The sequence below is a fragment of the Triticum dicoccoides genome, chromosome 3A, assembly GCF_002162155.2.
Source record: "Triticum dicoccoides isolate Atlit2015 ecotype Zavitan chromosome 3A, WEW_v2.0, whole genome shotgun sequence".
Taxonomy (NCBI): Eukaryota; Viridiplantae; Streptophyta; class Magnoliopsida; order Poales; family Poaceae; genus Triticum; species Triticum dicoccoides.
In genome coordinates, this window is record NC_041384.1 from 368,705,101 (window position 1) to 368,723,224 (window position 18,124).

At 42.9% G+C, this 18,124-nt stretch overlaps 1 long non-coding RNA gene across 19 annotated transcripts; it reads left to right on the plus strand.

Moving 5' to 3' along the window:
- Nucleotides 1-4,783: 4,783 nt before the first annotated feature.
- On the plus strand, nucleotides 4,784-11,444 carry LOC119268211. Of its 19 annotated transcripts, none has more exons than XR_005133016.1 (10): nucleotides 4,784-4,929; nucleotides 5,504-5,818; nucleotides 5,896-6,373; nucleotides 6,937-7,034; nucleotides 7,163-8,580; nucleotides 8,980-9,052; nucleotides 9,192-9,313; nucleotides 9,951-10,539; nucleotides 10,966-11,034; nucleotides 11,123-11,444. It is a non-coding gene; the product is annotated as an uncharacterized LOC119268211 (long non-coding RNA). The 19 variants fall into 19 exon arrangements; XR_005133019.1 differs by having other exon boundaries at nucleotides 11,132-11,444; XR_005133017.1 differs by having other exon boundaries at nucleotides 9,951-10,342; nucleotides 10,431-10,539; nucleotides 10,966-11,444.
- The last annotated feature ends 6,680 nt before the right edge of the window (nucleotides 11,445-18,124 follow it).

The window sequence follows — 18,124 nt, forward strand, 5'->3', positions numbered from 1 at the left end:
GACTGAGTGATTTCATACTACTATGAGCTGCTATTTTCCCATCCATTTGAAACCCTGCAGGTACTGTTTGATCTTCTTGTTCACATGGAACTACATGGTTCTGACATCCGCATGTATCACATTCTGATTCATGTGTTCTTTGCTGTAACATGCATTCCTTATTTTCTGGTTGTGAAGTAGGGAGTATGACACAGCCAACTATAGCTATTCTTGGAAATAAACATATCTACGTACAAATATTGTTAATGATTGCTGCTATCGCTGTAGGAAGCGGGCTATATTTCACACAGAGAAGAGTGTTGCAGCGACTGTTACACATATGAACATGTTTCTAGGGAAATTTCTTGATAAATCTGGACGCTCGTAAGTGGAGAAGTGTTGACGATGGCATGGCACCTACTTTAAGAGAAGTTTTCACACATATCCTCAGTCGAGGACAACCAACAACCAAATAATCATCTCCCGTGAGGATTTCCCGCCTTTGCCGAACGGAGTTACTGAACAAACCTGAATGTTTCGTGCCATCTAAGAGAATTGTGAGATTTGCTGTAAGCCTATACAAATGCATTAATAAGTACTCCCTCCGTTCCTAAATACTCTTATATTAGTTTACGGAGGAGGAAGTACTTGTCTTTCTAGGCATTTCAATAAATGACTACATACGAAGCAAAATAAGTGAATCTACATTCTAAAATATGTCTACATATATCCGTATGTAATAGTCATTTGAAATGTCTAGAAAGACAAATATTTAAAAACGAGGGAGTAGACTATAGTAATGAAATACAATCAGAACCTTACAAGTACCAACAGACATGCTGCACAGAGAAAAATTTCAGCCTAAACAACAGAGTTGTTGAACCACCACCTCTACCCTGAATGTTTGTCTCATTCGTCAAACAAAGAAGGCCCAAAGGTCACCCAGAGAAAAGAAAAAACCCACACGCCCAGCACACCTTGACAGGTTTACTGTAAGCATGTATAGTCACACTAATCCATTAGTTAGTTGATCGTCAAAGAGAGAATCGAAATCGTCTACCCATTCTCTCCCCGCATTGTTTTCTTTACCAGCGCAAAGCAAGACAGCTCAAAGTTTGTGTAGTTGGGCATACCACCATCACTGCTTTTCTGTTGGCAAGCACATGCAATGCAATATACGCAACGACAAAAGGATCGAGCCCACCCGACACAAATAAAAGAAACAAAAGTCACATTAAGAAAATGCATTGTTGCGTTGTGATTGTGAATAAATACTCAAAGCGTTAACCGTACTACTCCCTCCATTCTGAATTACTTGTCTTAGATTTGTCTAGATACGAAGGTATCTAGCACTAAAATGAGTCTAGACAAATCTAAGACAAGTAATTCGAAACGGAGGGAATAGTATAGTACTCCGCATGTGCTAATCATGCACGGATTAGCTTTCTAAGGCGGCATAACTAGTATAGTACTCTCTCCGTCCCGTAATTCTTGTCGCTGGCGTAGTGTAATTGCAGTTTTGTAGAAAACGTCTCAGCTTTTAAAATCTCTTGCTAATCAACCCCCTCTTTGTTTCTTCCTCCCTTCGTCGCCTGCGGCGGCAGCGACCCGAAGCAGAGCGCGGCGGCAACAACCCGAAGTAGAGCGCGACGACGGCGACCCGGAGCAAAGCGGCAGGGGCGAGAGTCAGGTTGTGTCCCCAAAAGATCAAGGTTTTTTTTTTGTAAAAATGCCAGTGCGACAAGTACTAGTAGAGTGGTTGAAGGATCAATTTTATTTGGCTCTTGAGTACACACGGAAGGATCCTGCGGAAGCTTCCAATTGCTTCCGGTTGTGGCAGCTGACTAAATACTAGTAGTACTAGTATTGAGGCTAATGATGCGACAGAGATGCTGAAACGTTTGAATAAGTCAGATGTGTTGGGCTTCACACCGAGCCGCAATACTTGGATGAATCATCAAGAAGTAGTACTACTACTAGTAATTAACAGTGTAACTCGTGTAGGCCCATGGCAGTTGAAGGACACATGATCCCTGACAAAGATTAATAAATAAGTGAAGAATTATGTGTGCATATCGCTTTCTCTTTCGGACGAATGCGCAACAGCTGTGCTTGGCTTGGCCACAAGCCGCCGTGGGCGCAGGTAGGTACAAGCGAGGCATCGAATAATATATTTTTAGTTTTGATTGATGTGGTACGTGCGTGACACGGTCCAACGGCGGCGTGCCATCTACCGATCACAAGGAAGGAACAAATCACCGGTGCATGAGCATGAGCTGGTGACCGACCGGTGATTATAAGGCAAAGAAAAGAACATCCAGCGGCTGCCGGCCGCCGGCGTCGACAACAAAACTGAGTAGCGTGTTGTTGATTGTTTTCGAGATAGCTAACCGCTTATTCCAAGCGGTAACTGAATAGCGTGCGTTGTATTCCTGTGCAGCTAACCGGGCCATGTGTCTATTTGGCAAAAGAAGCAAGTGTCACGGGTGGGGCGTGAGAGCCGGCGTTAAACGTGGACCCGTTTTGGCCTTTGCGCGGCAGTGCGCGTGTCCAACGCCCTGGCTTCGCGGCGAAGCAACGGCGAAATGGGTCGCCAGCGCTAGCCAGCTCTCTATGTTTAGCAATGGCCGTTACGCGTACGTCTGTCTGTCCGTCTGTTTATACGTGCAGCTGCAGCAGGTCGGTGATGGTCTACACGAGAGCTTTTGGTTGCATTGCATGTACCCAGTTCACACCGTTGAAGCAGCACGCACGCACCAAAAGCGTCGCCATCGATCATTGATGGGTTCTACTTTTACGCGCGAGCTGTACAAACTTACACGCTCAGGATCAGGATCACGCAGGGTCGGCGTGTTTCGGTGCCCACCTTGCCTAAAAAACGGACGGTGTGAGGTCCCCTTGGCAGCAAAGGCAAAATGTGGACGGACGTCGTACGCGTCTCAAAGCCAGCCGCAACTCGCAGCCGACACGTTTGCCGACCTTGCTTCCCACCAAACTAAGAGCATCCGCTAAACTTTTTTTGCGGGCGAAAACATTCATTAATCAAATGGTAACAGTTTTTACAATCATCTTTAATGGTAGTGCTAATCTCCGGTGGTACATTTGCTAGCCAACACGATGTGCGAGTCCTATCGCAGCCATGGCATGTCCAGCTTTGTTCTGCAATCGGCTAATCTTACTGACTTCAGTTTGTCGCTTCTTAACCAGGTTAGAGATATCTCTTACTTGATACCATAAAATTTGTTTATGGGATACCGTAAATTAATTTTGCGGTACCGCGCACGGCACAACAGAATGAATTCTCTAACATGCATTGCATAATTTAAACATAGCATTTCCCGTCGCAAATATTTGGCAGGAATTAAGATAGAGTTCATCACAAACTTGACACATACGAGAACCTAAAACTAACTACTCATCACCATCCTTCTTATACGAGATCTGATATACTCCCTCCGTCCACGAATAAGTATACATTTAGGCTTCTTTTGGTTCATAGGATAGGATTATTATAGGAATAGAAATCTTGTAGGAAATAAGATGACATGTATCTCAAATCCCATGAGTAGGAATAGAAACAAGATGTCATTTGGTTGACACCAAAGGAATTTTTTCATTAAGTCTAGGCTTTTTTTATTTTTCTATGAAATGTGAAGGATAGGAACCAATCCTATATAGGAATAGGAATCCATTCCTATGAACCAAAGAGCTCTAAAGGAAAAAATCCTATAAGAATCCTATCCTCTAGAGTTTCTATGAAATTCCTCTAAACCAAAGGAAACCTTAGTTTTTGTCTTAAGTCAAAGTTTTAAAACTTTGACCACCTTTCTAGGAAAAAGTAAAAGCATTTATGGCACCAAATTAGTATCACTAGATTCGTCTTGAAATGTACTTTGATAATATAGCAATTTTATGTCATACTCCTTCCATTCCTAAATATTTGTCTTTTTAGAGATTTCAAATGGTCTACCACATACGGATGTATATAAACATATTTTAGTGTAGATTCATTCATTTTGCTCCGTATGTAGTCACTTGTTGAAATCTCTAGAAAGACAAATATTTAGGAACGGAGGGAATATATGTTACTACTATTCTCTATAAAGTTAGTCAAAATTTTAAAAACTTTGACTTAGAACAAAAACTAGATGTACACTTATTCGCGGACGGAGGGAGTAGATGCTCTGATTCACTACGATGCACACCTCACTCTATTTGTCACTTCTACCGCTTCATTTAAATTTGATTGAAACCTTAAAATCTTCTACTCCTGCTACTCATCTCTATTTTTAATGGAGTAGTTGGTAGTCTCCGTCGGTCAATTTTCGTCCCATCAGAGATGGGTTTTTTCGTCCTCGATCCCACCTCCCGTATCCCCTCGATTCCCCCTCCGCCCTTGAACCAGGAAATAAAAATCGGTATGCTCCCACGATGCCAGTTGTGAAACACTACGGTTTATCGACAGAAAATCGTCCTAAAAAAAATCTACGACGGTTAACCTACGAAATTAAACTTACGCCCCGACCGCCGCCCGCGGGTCGCCCGCTCCCTCGCGCCCCTGTTGATGCCTCCTCGATCCCGATCTGGATCGAGGGGACGAGGAGCTCCTGCCTCCCCGACGGCCGACCTCCTCCTCGTCCTCCTCGCCCCGCCGCTACGTTCGGCGCCGCCACGGCCTCTGGAGCCAGGGAAGCCATGGCCTGAGCTCGTCCTCGAGGTCCCCGCCGCCGTCTCCTGTAGCTTCTGCCCCGCCGCCTCACCGCCCGAGCTCGCTGTCGCACCAACCTCGGCGCCGCGCCGCCGGCTCTGGTCGCCTCCACCTCCGCGCCGTGAGGAACCCGCCACGCGCGTCAAGGCGAGGCGCCTCCTGGGCTCCGTCCGTTTCCAGAGCGAGCGCCCGCGAATACCTAGCTAGCCGCCGCCGTCGTGACCGTTCCAGCCACCGCCAAGGTAAGGTGCTTTCTCCATCTTAATTTCCTTCCTTCCCCATCAAGGTTAATTTGGATGCGTACTTATGTGATTTTGGTGTTGCTCATTGGATTTGTATACTACGTACGTGTGTCTTCGATCTGCTTCGTTTGGATACGTTGTTAAGTAATTCACATCTTTCCCGTTACAATACGCGCATGATCTTGTCTTGTGCTCTCGGGTTTATATATCTGCTTGCTTAACATCTATCCTACTGCCTAAAATCAGCAGTCAATTTGTTCAGGAAAAGAAATCCACTTATTAGGAAGTAAAGTGAAGCAACCATATCGATCCATCAATTTATTCATTGTATTTTGTTCATAATAGCACACATAACCTGTCATGTTGTTAGTCAAATATATAGAGGTAAACGTACTCACTTAGGGAACTTCACGTGATGCACTTATTTTCTGAAGCTTCATACTAACCTGGTCATGCAAATGTTTTAAGAACCTCACGTGATTCACCGACGTATGCGGGTTTCAGGAACCTCACTTCATACTAACCAACCTTCGAAGTTCAATCGATCTAATTTTTGTCCTTATTACCCTCCCAGGAGAGAAGGATCGTCGGACATGAGCGGAGTCTCCTACTCCATAAGGTCTCCTTGTTGTCTTCATTTCTTGCCCACGGCCTCGGAGAGCAGGTCATTTTGGCCAATCACGCGAACCGCATGTTACGCTTCGACACCATCGACGGTTGCAGCTACATTGATACAATGCCTAGCCTCCACGGGTACAAGCACTCGCCGCTGGCCATCTTCGTCCCTCCGACGGACTTGCACCTCCTTGGACGGCGATGACACCGGCAACCTCTACAGCATTGACGCCCACCTGCAAGGTCACCCCCCGGTCCTTCCCCGACATCATCAGTACGTTATCCTCCCCGCTGCACCATTTCTCTTTCGGTTGGGAGAGTAGTTCTTGACATTGCCACATGTTTGATCAGGCGAGTACCTCGGGGCAGAGTCCGCGCTACCGTACCTGAGCCCCTACATGTGCGGCGAGAACCTGCTCGTCGGCGCCAACTTCGTGTCCGCTGGCATCGGCATCCTCAACGACACAGGCGTGCAATTCGCAAGCTCCACGCGCGCGCACGCACACATGCTCGAATCAGGTATACGTATCTACAATAATGCAACAGAGATGACAATAATGTTGTACGTGTATGTGTGCGTGTGCAGGTGAACATCATCAGGATCGCGCAGCAGTTGCAAAACTTCCAAGACTACCAGCGGAGGCTGGCGGCGTACATCGGCGAGGACGCGGCGAGGGAGCGCGTGAGCCAGTCGCTGGTGCTCGTCACGCTCGGCGGCAACGACTTCGTCAACAACTACTTCCTGGTGCCCTTCTCCTCTAGGTCCCAGCAGTTTGAGATCCACGACTACGTCCCCTTCATCATCTCCGAGTACAAGAAAGTCCTCGCGGTAATAATAATTAACCTCTTCTCTTACTTACCACTAATCAATTCCCAAACATGCATAATTTCTGCTCCAAAACATAATTGCATTTGTAAAACATGATTAGCATTCAAGGTGAAAAATTGCCAGGACGTTTTTTGTCTTCTATTTTGTCAGTATGGTGCACAAGAGTGGTAGGCCTAAAATTCCCAAAATTAGACAGGGAAATGAAATGCTTGCTGCATGCCGGCTAGAACAAGGTAATGTTTGAACAAATTATCGATGCTTGGTGCACAAGAGTGTCTAATGTAGACTTCTGATAGACTCATCTTTTGATAGTCACCAATAACTGGGCTAAGCCCCTAATAATGATAAGATAACTGGGCCAGGCCCATAACTGCCTGGGCTGTAATATAGCCGGTCATAACACCTTCCCATCTCCACCCCTATCATTAATATTCTGCTTAGTGCGTGTTTTGGGAAGATCAGGCTACATGTTGTTCTGTACTTCTTTACCTTTGAAAAGTTCTTACCTTGGTTTTGATACATAATTTAGCATGGGTAAACTAATAAAATTTAATCTGGTTTAGATGATGTAATCAGCTAGAGAAGGACAGGAGCTTGCACAGAGTTTTTAGTAGAAGACGGCGTAAATTGTGGTATTCTCCGCAATGTGGAAGTTCTTCAGGTGAGTGACATGATTTAATTTGGAGAGGCACGAGTTAGGATGCAGTCACATATTTTTAATGGTTTCTTCCTATTCCTTGTGATATTATCAAGATTTTCTAATTGAACTGAAGTTCTATAACCTTCCAGATCCAAATCCTACTTCAGAAAGTGTATATGAAGCAAAGGTCTGCACCTACATGTTATCAGAAGTCAGGTCTTAGACAAGGTAATGTTTTTCTATCTGATGAACTAGACAAGGTAATGTTCGAACTTGGAAGTGATCAAATCATATGTTTTGGTATGCAAGAGTGTAAGCTAACTATTGTATATACATGTTGCCTCTACATTTTCAGTTTCTGCTTGTCTAATGTAAAAATTGTTAGGTGTTTTATACTGAGCCATCTGCCATCTTGGCTTGTCTTATACTGAGCCATCTGCCATCATGTATATTGATTGCGGTTGGATTTTGGAGTGCCATGGCTTCCAATCTTACTAATCAGTTGTTAGGTGTTTTCGGCAAGAATCTTTTTACCGACAAGGAGGATGAAGACGGGGATTAACCCAAGGCAGCGGGTATGGTCTCCAGGTCTTTTGGTTATGTTTCCAATTTGAATTCGTCAAGTTGAGTTGTTTTCTACACGAGATTGCAAGGTCGGGTAGCATATTTAAGTTTCTAGCGCATAAATATTGCCATCATGATGGCGTCATGAACTTAATTTAGTCATGTTGCCCATCAAATTTGCATATTATAATCATATATATCTCTAATAGAAAGTTGCTTGCTATAAGAAATGCTAATGGTACCTTTTGTTATTCATACATTCTAAAATCTCGTTGAACATGGGCTTCCTTTAATGTTCTATCACCTCCTTTCTACAGTATCCTGATTTTATGAAACAAACAAATGAACATGGATATGGCATCACTAGAAAATTTGGTCCTTCGGATTTCAAATACCCATATTTAGTTGGACAACTATTAACTCAGACTATACTGCTTATCTGCAGTATAACGCCCTGACTCTGAACTCTTTATTTGCTGAAAAGTAGCACCTTAATGTCGTGTTTATATGTTCCAAAATTGTACGGAATACTACTTCAGTGATGATGATCTTTCGATGGATGTGTATTCACTGATATTATGCTATAGGTTATCTCTCTTTTGGGTATCTTCCTTTCTTTAGTAACTCAAATTTCCAGTTGGCAACTCAATTTCCCATGGCTTGGATGCGGAGGGGTCGTGGCATGTCACATAGGTGTGCTCAGGTGATGCTACGGCAAAGGGCGGCGGCTCGGCTGAAGAGGGTTTGTTTGGCAGTGATGTGGCATGCTCGGGCCCATGTGCGGATGCGGTGGAGGGTGACACCGTGGCTACGACAGAGGACGGCGCTGGGCACATGGGTTGGGCCAGGGCGTTGCTGCAGACTCGGTATCGAGCGTGGCTGGATGCTCGGCTGGGTTACTGGCCTCCGCATCGCCAGCGTGCTTGTCCTTCGGTGTGGCTGCACAGTCAGGCCAGGGCATGGTTGGGTCCTTGGCCTCGGGTACATGAGCTTATCCAGAAGGGTAAGTGTCATCCTGGTTTGATCTCAATGCAACATATAATACTTAGTGTTTCTTATTCTGCACATGATCATAATGATGGTATTGTGTGTGCCACTTTGTCCAGAAGGGTGATACATTTAGGATTTGCTGGCATTTTGTTATGTCCATGATGGATTAAAGGGGCAGGAAGAAATTAAAATTACAAATTCTACATGCGAAACCATAGAGTTTTAATGTTTTTGTACAGATTAATTGCTCGAGCTTTTTTCCCCTTCTCTAATCAACATGATTGTTATGTAAGAAGGTAGCTCGTTACATGCGCAGGCACATCTAAATATTTCATTGCTAAACATCAAAGAAAGCAACCAAATATTTCATTTGTTTCCTAATGATGATATTTGGTGTTACTTTTTTTGTTAGGCTGATATGGAGGACATGTCGTGTTGCCATTTCCATCTGCGAACAGGCTCCCAACTTAATAAATTGGAATGTGGTATGCTCTATTGATTAATGGAGATAATTTGCTCATGCTACTCTAAAAATATTACCAATGTTGTTTACTGCAACCTGGAGATATAAGTTACAACTTCTGATTATTTGATTATTGCAATGTTGTTTACTGCAACCTGGAGATACCAATGTTGTTCACTGCAACCTGGAGATACCAATGTTGTTCACTAAGTTGGGATGTTAGCAGCTTATCTGTTATTCGCATAACAGATCAACCAGATGACAAACAAACCTTTGTAATCAGGTACCTGACAAGAAGACATTTTATCACATGATAAAAGCACTTACATGATGCTCTTAAAATGGGAGTTAGATTATGTATGTTATGATACTGGTCAAGTAATTTTGTCTAATTATCAAACTATAGCAAACCACTTCATTCATATAGTTGTTTGTCTCACCGGTATTTTTTGTCCGAACACATCATCTCAACATAAGCAGAACATGAACAATTGTGACACTGAGTTAATTGATACTTCGTTTTATACGTAGACCTTTAGGAAATAGAAACCGAGGATTCTAGGTAGTAATTAAATTGATTAGCAACCCACTTACCATTAAGTTCTTCATTCGAATTATTTTAATTGTTAACACTTCAAAATTGTGACACCAAGTTAGTTGATACTTCGTTTTATACATAGCCCTTCAGCCCATCTTGATCATTGCTAATATAATGAATAGGTGTGTTCATGGTTTAAATAAGCTTTACTGTTTCAGTATGTATTAAGTTATTTGTTAGAGAAAAGACGCGGCTGAGCCTGAGAAGGGATCTAGCTTGGCTGATAAAGCTGCAACATCCAACATAACACAAGAACAACATAAAATGGAAAGATACATAGGCGCTCTAAAGTAGCTTACTATGCCTCGACATTTCATGCCAGAGCCAACCAGTGATTTCTCCCGATCTGGATCCCCACCCCAAGCTCCGCCCGCAGTCTGAGGCCTGGCCAGCCAGCTAGCTCGGCCAAAATCCGGCGGGAGGAAAGCACACCGAGCAGGGAAGATGAGTAGCTACCAGAATTGGCACCGTCAGCCACCTGGCCAGCTATGCCATGGCCCTAATCCACCGCTGGTTAGTCGACCAATCAACAAGACCATCAAGCAGAGGGGTTGTCACCCTAGAACTAGGGCTCTCCTTCGCCGGGCAGGAGCAGCACGGGCCCCGTCGCCACAATCCCCAGCTGCATCATGAGCTTGCCCGGCGCCACCCTCCTGTGGCGGTTAGGAGGGAGGAATGGTTACGTCGGCGGGAGGGGCGGCGCATCCACCTTTGGTATTAAGTTATTTGTTGGTTCGGCTGAAACTTATCTTGTTCCTTAGTTGAATTAGACATCAAATATACAAGCTTTGTTTTTTGTCAGCAAACAGGTGAACTGATAAAGGAAGAGTTCTTCCATGAATAGTAGTACATTTACTATGCAGATGATCTGGACAAGTAATCAAACAAGTCAGCACTATCTCACTAGGCAGGTTATTATTTAAGATATTTTCCACTTCTGAATCTTTGCTCAAATCGCTCGATCATTCGGTCTATTTGTTGATACCGTACAATGATTTTTAATTTTCGTTGTAGTCCAATCTTTGTTGATTCAGAAAGATGGTCCTGCTCAACGAGCTCAAGCAGCGTCCACGAGCAAGGCCATCCACAACGGAAATGTTGTGACTAAAGATAATTATACGCATATTCAGTTATATATATGTAGAAAGTTTCTGTATTTTCTTTTAGTCATTACGCAGAACACTCAATATTCAATATTAGATGACACATTGGCCACATCATCCAGTAAATTTGTTAATCATAATAAATCATGGATGGTTGCTGATTTCGGACATAGAATGCTAATAAGTTACAACCTCAACCTCAAGTAATCTGAGAGTATTTAGATTTTGATGCAGCTAAACCTATCCAGCACAATGCGCAAACTCTTCTTGATTGCAGCATGTTAAAATGTCGACATTTCCCAGGTATGCATTTATTTGTAGTGTACCTGTGAAATATTGTGAGAACTTGAGTGTTACGAGTATACTGGTTTTGTAGCTAATCTTTTTCCAGTTTGTGCAGAGCATCAGGAACCTTAATGTCGAGAATGAAAATTCTAATATCAATAACTTACCTATTCTAATATTCTTTGAGAAACACCGTTGAAGAATACAAGTTACAAGATATACTTATTGTTAGTTCTTCGTCGACACCTACTATTCTTATTGAACCTTAGTTGTTAACAATATGTAGTACTCTAGGAACAATGGACAGAAGGTTCTGTTTTCCAGGTGATTCTACTAATGTTGGCTCTACCAAAGTATCTCTTCTGCATGATATCTGCTTAAATATGGAAATGAGAAAGTTAGTATCTCGGCAGCAAGCAGGAACTTAGGCAATGATGTAGGAGGATCCAGTTCTTTTGGACTGCATTTTTGGATTGGTAGTGTATATTCCGATATTTTTTAAACAAATGTGAGGAGTGAAAGTTGTAAAATTACTTGTGTGGGTGTAGCGACCAGACCTCAAACGGTCTAATCTCTGTGCTCAGGTGTCATCTCTTGATCAGTAATGCTGACACCACACAGTACTTGAAGGATTTATAACAGAGTAGCAATCGCACATTTATTACATCGAGTGTCTCAAAAGAGAACTTATTAGAATAAATATGGCTTAAGGCCATCTAATAATGATAACAGCGGAAGGCTTGGAAGATAAGTGAGTCCATCAACTCCAACGGCATCACTGAGTATAGAACCACGACCTAAAACTCCTTAATCGTCATCTGAAAAGTCTGCAACATTAATGTTGCAGTCCGAAACGGGTCAGCACATGGAATATGCTGGCAAGGTAACACATAGAGAGTAATGAAATGAAACAGACTATTCTATATGCATGTTTGGCTGGTGGAAAGCTCTATGGTTACAGTTTTTGCGGAAAACCAATTTTCCCTACTGCAAAGGAATAAATTTATTTAACTATCATGGTAGTTGTTAAACATTGAGAATGGTTGACAGCATTCTCAATCCCAATTAAGCATCATCATTAAACAAAACCCAACAAAATTAATTTCAGAGTAACATGTTGAGATTCACATGATAATCCAGGTATTAGATACTCAAGATGTCCATAACCGGGGACACGGCTAACCATGATTAGTTTATACACTATGCAGAGGTTTGCGCACTTTTCCCCACAAGACTCGATCTCCTCCATTGGATTTCTCGCACTATATGGTGTTTGAGAAACGGATGATCGAGACATAGTCTTTCAGAAGCGCTAGCACCTTACGAACGGGTAGACCGTACCAACCTACATCCCCTACATCTGCTAGTCTACCACTATAAGAGTTCGCACAAATTAGTCAACTATGCTAGAGCCCATAATAGCTTGTGGCTGCACACGAAAGTTTCTAGCATAAATAATCTCATGATCCCTTTGAGCCTGGTTGGCGGTCCATAAAAAACAGGCAATCCTGGAATACCCAGGTGCCTCAATCCATCCAGATATGTATTTAAGTTGCCACCTTAAATAAACCATTAATTAACAATCTCACAACTATCATGGACACACTCACCCAATCCACATCTACTAGCATAGCATGGCATAATAAGCAAACGTAGAAGTAACTCCCAAAGGTTTGATAATAACAGGTAATAGGTACTACCTCAACTACTTCCCAAACCTACAATTTAATTAGTTCCTAATCATGCATTGTGTGAGGATTGATCTAATGCAATAAAATTGGGTAGTGGGAAAAACATGATCAAAGTGTTACTTGCCTTGCTGATGATCCGGGAAACCTAGCGATTCAAAGTAGTAAGCGGCGCACTTCGGGTACTCTATCGCAAACAAACAAGCATACAATAAGTACTCAATTAATGCACAGGTAAAACTCACATAAGAGATCTAACCAGAAAGTTCAACTTAAGAACTCCGGTTGGCAAAAAAAAATCCAAACGAACGAAGCAACGAAAGACAAACGGCAAAAGAAACAAGCTTCGTTTACTATTCTGGATCTAGGGCAAATTTTACAGTGGCAAAAACTTGTTTAAGTTGGTTAAAAGGAAAGAGGGTTTCGAGACGAAACTCCAGGCGCTTGAATCGCCTGATTCCAATAAACGAGCGAAAAGATATACTAAAACGAAAATCGATCAGAAATCGCGATCAGAAAAATCGCGGATTTAATCCGAGAAAAAAAACGACGAACGTTCGTTAAAACGAACGAACGGGCGAACGCTCGCTAATTAAATAAACCGGAAAAACCGATCTATTTAAAAAAAACCGAAACTAAAAAAACGAACAAAACCGTCGGAAAACCGAACGGTTTTTCAAGAAAAACCGGAGGCGAAAAAAAAAACTACCTCCGGCGAACGGCGGCGGCGGTCCGGCGACGGCGGGGTGGGCGGCGGCGGGTCCGGCGGGCGGCGGGGCGGCGGCGGCGGCTAGGGTTAGGGTTAGGGCAGGGGCGCGGCTTGGGCTTGGCCGGGGGCCTCGTGGCGGCTTATAAGAGGCCCGGCCAGGGGAGTCCTGGCCGGTTATGGCCCAAGGTCGGTTCAGACTCTTTTATTTTTTAAATAATTACGCTCGAAAAAAACCAAAAGAAATACTAAACAGACTCCAAAATCTCGAAATAAATTTTCCCCGGCTTCTAAAATCAAGCCGCACATAATGAATATTTATTTGGGGCCTAAATGCAATTTTAGAAAACACACATTTTTCCTAAATTCAAATAAAATAGCAAATAAAACCAAAACAAATTCTTATTTGATTTTTTATTAAATCCTCAATATTTCTTTATTTTGGGAAAGTCATTTTATTCCCTCTCTCATATTTTTGTAATAGAAACAATTGAAGATAAAATAAATAAAATCAAATGACCCTATTTCCAAAATTTGAGACAACTCAAATATGAAAATAACAAAATCCCCAACTCTCTCCGAGGGTCCTTGAGTTGCGTGAAATTTTTAGGATCAACCAAAATGCAATAAATATGATATGCAATGATGGTCTAGTGTGTAACATTCCAAATTGAAAATTTGGGATGTTACAGTGGGTGGAGGTTCTGTTTTTTAATGATCCTATTGTTATTCATCCTTTAAAGCTGTAATTGTTTACTAATTATGACATCATTTTTATTTCTCCTGGGTGTGAACTACTATTTTTGGATTCACGGGAACAAGATGGAAGAGCTGAGAGTTGTTTGTTTACACCAGTATAGTTGCTCTTGAGCGGTGGAGCACTTGGAAGGTGGGTGCATTAAAGAGCAGATCAAGTGGGCTGAGTCCCACGTGGCTACGTTGGAAGTTGAGAACAACAAGGAGATGGGGATGAATGGAGCGGTCTTAAGGAGAAACAACAAAATTTTGCTATAGAAAAAATCACCGATTTGACGAAATGTTAAATATGGATGTTCTAAGTCCATTTATATGAAGTTTGTGTTCGAGTCAAGTACTATTGGGCGGATGGATCTTCTTATGCTAACCATCCTAAAATGGAGAATGCAGGCGATGTCTTGGTTTACTTTCATCATCACCTACTTTCCAAAAAAGTTTTGTGACGGAAGCCATCGAGTTTTGTACTAATCTTATGATGTGTGGAGATCATTGTTGCTACTTTCAAAAGTTTCATTAACTTTATCTGTGTTATTTAATCCTTTTCTTTATTTATTATATTACATTGTTCCCCTTTAATGTTTTAGCTTCTAGCATATACTGTAGCCGGCGAGCGCCAAAATAAATTTGGAGTCCTGGGAGAGGGGGAGTGTGTGTGTGTGAGAGAGAGAGAGGGAGAGAAAGGGAGAGAGGGAGTGTGGGAGAGAGAAGGGGAGGGAGAGAGATGAAGGGTGACACATAGAGTTGGGGAGCGAGAGACAAATATGCAATGTATTCATAAGTGTAATCAGGAAAACAAACTAAGAAAGCTCGTGGCAACGCACGGCCATTCTACTATTACCGTTTGTTTAGGGCATCACCGTATCTCCCGCACTTCTTTCAAAAAAAAAAGAAAGAAAAACCTCTTTGAAACTTGTTTGTAAAAAAATTGTGGAAACGTGTTAAACGCCCTAGGCTGGCCAGCTGTCAGCCTGCCACCTCCAGACCCGCTAACCGGCGACTCCACCCAATAAATAGCGCTCCACCCCTGCGCCTTTCCTCACCTCCAGCAAAGATCTCCTCTCTTACTCCAGCCCTCGCCGCCGCCACAGATCACACCTCCTCGTACGTCGCTCGTCGCTGCCACCAACCGAAGCGATGGCCGCCTCCACCGTCGCATCCAAGGCCCTGGCCCTCGTCGCCATCCTGTCGGTCGCCGCCTTCTCCGTCGTCTCCGCCCAGGAGGCCCCGGCGCCCAGCCCCGTGTCCGCCGCCGGCGTCGCGATGCCGTCCCTCGCCGCTGCGCTCGTCGCCTCCGGTGCCGCCTTCCTCTTCGCCGCTGTTCGCCACTGAAGAGACTGCCTCCGTCTTCCCCGTCGATGGCTTTCCTACCTAGTACAACCACATATAGATCCATTTATTTATCACTAGTGATTTGTTCGTTCGTGTCATTTTGCCCAGATCTGCTACTGTGTGTCACTCGGTGATGGTGATTAGTATCTCCTTATTAGTAGAGATTGTACCCGTGTGCTTGTAGATACTATTTATCCGGTTTGATCTAGTATTCGTATGATCGCTCCATTTAGTTTTGATGATGCTCGCTGTCTCCCCTGTTTTTTTGTGCTTATTTCCAGTCTCGCGGTGTAACCCTTTTCTGTGGAATAGTTAGTTGTGATTCCTAAATTTTGATGCTCGTGGGTGCCATGAATCATTTTTTTCCATGATCTGGTGCCACCATATTTTGCTTGTTATTTTACTTGCTCTCCTAGATTTACTATAACGTGCAATAGGTATAACGAGCCATTTGAATTGGTGCGCCACTTATCATTCACATTGTGACACTTCACTGGAAAAATAAGGCCAACTCGACCCAAACGGACTCGGTTTTTGTGAGACGGATATTTTGTCCGTGGGCGGGCGCGAGAATTCCAGTCTTATATAGAGTATTACCAAAAACTAAACATTAATAAATAAACCTAAGCTAGTTGTCATCGTCGTCGTCGTCAGGTCCACAAACTCCAGTGCCCCCATGGAGCGCTCCTTATTCACCTCTTTGACTGAAAAAATGTCCCTCAATGTGGTGGACATTTTACTTGATCCTGAGTGGCGGAGCCAGAAATAAGGGAGGCCAAGTGCTACTAAAACAGGTTGGGGAGGGCCAAAGTGTTGAAAATAGTTTTTTAGCAGCAAATTAGTACTAATTTTGCCACTGTTCGTAGCAAATAACATGCAAAATCATGGTGTTAAGGGAGAGGGGGCCACTGCTCCCACTTGTTTCAATCATCTCTTCGGCACGGTGGCTTGTATGTGACCACCATGGTCGAGATCCCCACATTTCGTTGAGGCATCATTCATGTGGCAGACATGGTAGTCGGGGACGACATCTATGACGGTGGGCGAGGATGGCGGCGCGGCCACGGGAGGAGTGCGGTCAATTTGACGGATATAGGAGCTCTTGTTGTAGATGCTCTTATATGCAGTTTACTCTTTTATAACAACTAGATGATATCTGGGTCAAAAAAAAACTAGATGATACCTCACACGTTGTTACGGGAATATTTGCATTATATTTCGATGATATTTGATTTGTATGGAACATGAATAGTAATACTATGAAAACTAAAATTGCAAATCCATATGCTTTATTGTGTTTGATTAATGTATTGTAAAATATTTATTAAATATCTCATTTATGTTTACATGTTGAGGTGGACATTTTTCTGTGTATGAATGTATGTTGTGATGGGTCTTTTGTCATGCATGTTGCTTGATGATGTGGCATGCTTATATATTAAGAAAAATATGTTAGTGGAGGTTAGCTATTTAGATATAAAAGATTAATGGGTATCAATCAAAGAGAATAAATCAAAGTGGTTGTGACAAGGTCGCATATATACACCAGGCATCAATGGGACGAAGATTTGTAGCACGCGAGTGAGGGGCACTCATGCCCCTGGTGTCGGCTTTTCTTTTGGTTTTTTATTTCAATGTCCTAAATCTTTTAAATAAAATTTTTCAAATTGAGTTATGTTTTCATATTTGTGTTTCTTGTGACTAGCTCTTTGAAATAAGATCCATTTTGAATATATTTTGACGACTTAAAAAATGTTGTTTCACTATTGAAACTTAGTACGAGCTACTGATAAAAATCAATTATTTTGTGTCTATGACAAATTGCTTAAAAAATATATCTCTGAAACTTGTTGAAATTTTGCGTTTTTAGATGCAAAAACAGTAAGTGTCATCATCAAAACTTAAATATTTTTGTGGGTTTTTCTTTTTTATTGTGTCCTCATGCGGGATTCAATTACTTTATGAACCATGAGGCAAATTGAACGAGCGGCAGGGCTTGGTAGGTGAGTGCCCATGTGAATTTCCGAGGGTCAACGTCCATGGTTCATGGGTAGAGAAAGAAAGGAAGATGCTATGTTGCAAACAAAAGTTTCCGTTCCAAACCACCCAAATACAAATGTGATGTGACAGTCAAGATACACACTGTCCCTAATAATGGAAAAGAAAAGAACTGCTCATGATTTCAGTCAAATCTTTGAAGGTCTAGAGTCCGATAAATCACATGTGTACATGCAGCCATGCGAGGTTGTTATCAACACCGGTCGTTCCCACGTGATTCGTGCAACTTAAATACATCGAGCGCGTATAACCTTTATTCAGGCACCACAGACGAGCTGGTATAGCTCGTGTATTACCTCTGTCCATGTCCAGCAGATGGCCCACAAGGCAGGCTTGTGCATTTAAACGAGACCTCTGCGTGCACCCGACAATTCACTGCACCAGGCGGAAACCAGCGAGGGGATAGGTCACGCCTCTCTCTCTCTCTCTCTCTCTCTCTCTCTCTCTCTCTCTCTCTCTCTCTCTCTCTCTCTCTCTCTCTCTCTCTCTCTCTCTCTCTCCTGCAACATTGGATCTCGCAGCCCCGTCGCCACTGTTGACATCGCCGGTGGGCATCCTCGCTGTTGCGGAG